At 55.3% G+C, this 4,972-nt stretch overlaps 1 long non-coding RNA gene across 2 annotated transcripts; it reads right to left on the reverse strand.

The window, feature by feature from the left end:
* Positions 1-620: 620 nt before the first annotated feature.
* Positions 621-4,604, reverse strand: LOC116797835. 2 transcript variants are annotated; one of them, XR_004360760.1, is made up of 3 exons: positions 4,574-4,604; positions 1,764-1,842; positions 621-1,136 (listed from the first exon to the last, which is right to left on the reverse strand). It is a non-coding gene; the product is annotated as an uncharacterized LOC116797835 (long non-coding RNA). The 2 variants fall into 2 exon arrangements; XR_004360761.1 differs by having other exon boundaries at positions 4,522-4,603.
* Between the last annotated feature and the right edge of the window lie 368 nt (positions 4,605-4,972).

Genomic DNA, 4,972 nt, shown 5'->3' on the forward strand with positions numbered 1-4,972 from the left:
TCAAAAGCAGCTCAGCCCAGGGGCTGTTCATCAAGGCTGAGGCCTAACGAGCATTTCTCAGATCATAGGAGAGAGGCCTGGGGGGGGGTGGTAAAGCACTACCACAGTGGGTTACAAGGAACATGGGTCACCAGAAACGTTGGTCAACAGACCTTTACCCACCAGGTCTCTGCCCAATGGGAGTCCCTGTGGATCATCCAACATAGGTCCTCCGATGGGTGATGGAGTTGGAGCAGCGGACGAAGCTCTTCCCGCAGTTGGGACACTCGGATGGCTTCCTTACTAGTGGGTCCTTTGGTGTGAGGTCAAGGCAGAGCTCTGGTTGAAACTCTTCAAGAACCTGCAGGGCCTCTCCCCGGTGTGGATGTGCCAGTGCTTAATGAGGTCAGAGCTGCGGACAAAGCCCTTCCCACAGTCGGTGCAGCGGAAGGGTCTCTCCTCTGTGTGCATTCGTTGATGCAGAAGGAGATCAGAGCTGGTCTGAAACTTCTTCTCACACTCAGGACATTTGTAGGGCCGTTTCCCGGTGTGGACATGCCAGTGGATGACAAGGTTGAAGCTGCGGTTGAAGCTCTTCCCACATTCCAGGCACTTGTAGGGCCATTCCCCTGTGTGCACTTGTAGGGTCATTCCCCACTGTGGAAGTGCTGGTGTTACGTGAGGCTGGAGTTCTTGCTGAAACTCTTTCCACATTCCAAGTACTTGTAGGGTCATTCCCCAGTGTGAAGATGATGGTGGACCACCAGGTCAGAGCTCTGGCTGGAGCTCTTCTCATATTCCCCACATGTGTAGGGCCGTTCCCCGGTGTGGATCTTCTGGTGGCAGATCAGGTGGGACCTCCAGCTGAAGCTCTTCCCACATTCCAAGCACATGAAGGGCTTCTTTCTGCTGTGAAGCTGCTCATGGACCACGAGGTCAGAGCTCTGGCTGAAGCTCTAACCACCTTCCCAGCACACCGGGGGGTCTTTCCTCCTCGAAGCAACATGGAGTGGGTTTGGAGCCCTTTCCCATGGGGAATCTTTGTGGCTTTTCCTCCCCGTTGCCTTCCTGCACAGTGGAGCTGTTGAAAACAGCCTCTTCCATGAGGTTCTGCCAGGGGGATTTGTCCTCCATGGTCTCTGTCCTCAAGTTGTTGTCTGGGGGAGGAAGGACAAGGAGAGGGAGGAACAGAGGAGAGGAACAAACAAGGAGAAGGAAGAGGGAGAAAAGGGAACAAGAAGAAGGAATGAGGGAGAGGAAGGAACAAGTTGAGGAGGAAGCAAGGAGAGGAAGGAGCAAGGAGAGGAAAAAGAAGAGGAAGAAGGTGAGAAAGGAAAAAGAAGGAAGAAGAGGAGGAATGAAAAAGGAGAAGGAAGGAGAAGAAGGTGCAAGGAGAAGAAGAAACAATCAAAAGGAAGAAGGAGAGGAAGGAACAGGAAAAAATGGAGTAAGGAGAGAAAGGAAGGAGAAGGAAGGAGAAGAAGGAGAAGGAAAAAGGAGAGCAAGGAAAAAGCAGAAGGAAGAAGGAGGGGGAGGAAAAAGGAGAAGGAAGGAAAAGGAAGAAGGAAAGAAAAGGAAAAAGGAGAGCACGGAAGGAAGGATAGGAAGGAAGAAGGACAGGGAGGGGATTTGACTCTGTGCCAGAGAGAAGGGCAATGAGATCCCCCCAGATCCATCCCCGGCAGGACGGCAGCAGCAACGGGGTTGTCCTGCAGCCGGGGACCATGCTCAGCTGGGAGATACAGGACAAAAGAGGGGCAAAGGGGTACTGACTTCCTCTTCACCTGCCTGGGGGTCCTGTGGGATCTTCCTCTTCCTCGCAGCCTCCTCCTCTATTTGGTCAAGCTTTGGGAAGGAGAAATCCTATTTTGAGGGAAAAAACAAGGTGTGAGTTGGAGGTTCCTCCTGCCCAAGTCCATCTCTAGAAGTCACCAGGTATCTTGTGTCCACAAAAACCTACAAAACACCAAGATTCAGCCCAACAAATATCCCCAAAACACCGACACAGCCCCAAAAATCCCGAAAGGTTATGATTCAGCTAAAATCCCCTCCAAATCATCAATACTCATCAAAAAATCTCAAGATATGAAGAGTCATCAAAAAAAAAATCCCCAAATACCAAGATTTAGCCCAAAAAACCTCCAAAACACCAAGATTCACCCCCAAAAAAATCCAAAATTTCAAGATTCAGCGAAATAAAACCCTCCCAAGGAGTTCCCTCTCTCTGGTCTCTCCACTTTGGGGTTCTGGGATTTCCCCGTCTCCAAGCTGTAAGGGGTGCTGTGAAACACAGGGGTCCCTCCTCTCTAGTCTGCTGCCTTTGGGATTCTGGGGGCAGTCCTTCTCTGAGGTCCCCCCATTTATGGATGCTGGGGGTTTTGGGGCTCCCAGGGGTACCTTCTCCCCTCATTCTCTGCTACGGGGTGCAAGGAGTCCCAGGGGTTCCCCCTCTCTGGGGTCCTTCCTTCTTCATGCTGCTGGGGATCCTGGGAATCCTAGGGATCTCCCCTCTCTGGGATCCCTACTTTGGTGTCCCAGGGGTCTCCCCTTTCTGCAGTGGCCCCTCTCCAGACTGCTGGGGGTCCTGAGGGTCCCCTCTCCAGGGCCCCCGTTTCAGGGTCCCGGGGTCCCGCCTCTCTGTGCTCCAGGCTGGCAATGAAGGACCTGACCCAGGAACATCAACCCCCACTGTGGGGGGACACACTCATCCTCCCACCCAACTGCCGGGACTCTCCTGGCAGTGTTTTGGGGACCCTCAAAAAACACCTAACGGGAACCTCAATATCCCCCCCCAGGGCTCATTTTGGAGTCTTCAAAGACGTCTCCCCCGAAAAACCCCCAGAAATCCCCCAAGACGTTTGGGGTGAACTCCCCCTCCCCAGTCACCTTCGGGATGCAGGAGGGAGGGGCGATGCTCCCGGGGGTGGGGGAGCTGCGGATACAGTCAACAGCAGAACAGCGACCTTCCTGCTCTTCCTGTTCCTTTTCCTCTGCTATCCCTGCTCTTCCTCTCACTACTCCTCCTCCTGTTGCATTCTTCCTCCACCTGCTCCTCCTCCTCCTCCAGGCAACCCTGACTGTGTGTATAGACTGGGAACAAGAGAGCAATAGGTTGGAGAACAGCTGCAGGAAAGGGCCCTAGGGGTCCTGGTGCGTGGCCAGTTGACCATGAGTCAGCAGTGCCCTGGCAGCCAGGAGGGCCAACCCTGTCCTGAGGGGCATCAGGTCCAGCATTACCAACCGGGCCAGGGAGGGAATTGTCCTGCTCTGCACTGGGGCAACCTCACCTCAAGTTCTGGGGCACTTTGGGGCACCACAATATAAAAAAGACATGAAGCCATAACAGAGCGTCCAAAGGAGGCCATGAGGATGGGGAAGGATCTGGGGGGAAGGCCTTATGGGGAGCGGCTGAGGGCACTTGGTTTGTTCAGCCTGGAGAAAAGGAGACTGAGGTCAGATCTCAGTGGGGTCTTCAACATCCTCCTGAGGGGCAGTGGAGCGGCAGGTACTGATCTCTTCACTCTTGTGACTAGTGACAGGACTCTACAGCTGGAACTAAGTCAGGGAGGTTTAGGTGGGATGTTAGGAAAAGGTTTTTTCCCCCAGAGGGTGACTGAGGACTGGAATAGGCTTCCTAGGGAAGTGGTCACAGCACCAGGCCTGTCTGAGCTCAAGAAGCATTTGGACAATGCTCTCAGGCACAGGGTGGGATTCTTGGGGTGTCCTGTGCAGGGCCAGGAGTTGCACTCGATGATCCTGACCCTCCCAACTCAGCCCATTCTCTGGTTTTATGAACTCCCTGCTCCGCCTTGAGACTCGGGTTCAACCCACCCGACTCACTCCCTGGGGAAGGGCCGGATGTGCCCAAGGGAACAAAACACCCCAGAAGTCTGTTTAAAGAGAAAAGGGAGTGGATTGGGTCCCCTCGTTGTCGTTGTTCTCTCTCTTTCCTCTGCCTCTTTCTTCCCTCTTTCTCTTCTCTCTTTCCCGTCCCTGTTTCCCAACTCCGGCCTAGACCCGTGGCAGCACCAATGCGGGATCCAAGCCCTGGGGCCATTCTTTGTTCCCTTCCCAGTCTGTACCCGGGCCCAACCCGCCTCTCCTGTTCTATCCCACCCCCGCAACGAGCTTTGGGGGGCACTGGGGGGATTGGGGGGCTGTGCTGGGCCTTGTGAGTCAGCACCTGGCAGGATTTTGGGAATGTGGGGGGAGCTCCTGGAAGTGTTGGGGACAAGAAAACACAAGAGCTCCTGACACGGGAGCAGGTCTTTGTTCAGCCTGACCGGAATTCAGAACGAGCAGCATGGTCCCGACTGCTCGCTCGGGACAGGGGTCTCGGGGGTCCCCTCTCTTCAGGCTCCCCCTCTCCAGGGCCCAAGGGATGGGGACACGAAGGGCCCCCAATGGAACCCCTTTCCCGCTGTCCCACCTCCCCTTATCTCCCCTCTCCCACCCCTTTCCCATCGTTTCCCTGAACCCTGGCTCCCCCCAGTTCCCTTTGGGGTGACTCACCCCCTTTCTTGCTCAGTTTGGGGGTCTCACCCGCTCTTTTCCCCCTCTCCCTTCTTTCCCATCGTGTCCCCCCGCCGCTCACCCGAGAGCGCCTCCCCCGTGCAGAACGAACAAAAGGAGGAGTCGGAGGAAGAGGAAGAGGAGGAAGGGGAGGAGCATCACCCACCCCCCACCCCGCATCACGTAGGTGACCGGGGAAGGGGAGCTCGCCCCAAATATCTTGGGGGTGTCTGTTTGTTTTTTTCCTGGGAGGCGGTTGGGGATGTTTGATCTTGCAGGACCCCAAAGCTGAACCGCAGATGGGGGTCCTGGGGGTTGGGGGAGGTTTGGGGCAACTGGTATAGACTTTGGGGGGTCCTGGAGGCAACTGAGAGTTTGTGAGTCTTGGAAGTACCTGGGAGGGAGTTGAGGGGAGCCAGGAGGGGGACTAGGGGTGTGATTTGAGCAAATGGGGAGGATGAGAAAGGGGTTTTGGGGCTCC

The sequence above is a fragment of the Chiroxiphia lanceolata genome, chromosome 23 (genome assembly GCF_009829145.1).
Source record: "Chiroxiphia lanceolata isolate bChiLan1 chromosome 23, bChiLan1.pri, whole genome shotgun sequence".
Classification (NCBI taxonomy): Eukaryota; Metazoa; Chordata; class Aves; order Passeriformes; family Pipridae; genus Chiroxiphia; species Chiroxiphia lanceolata.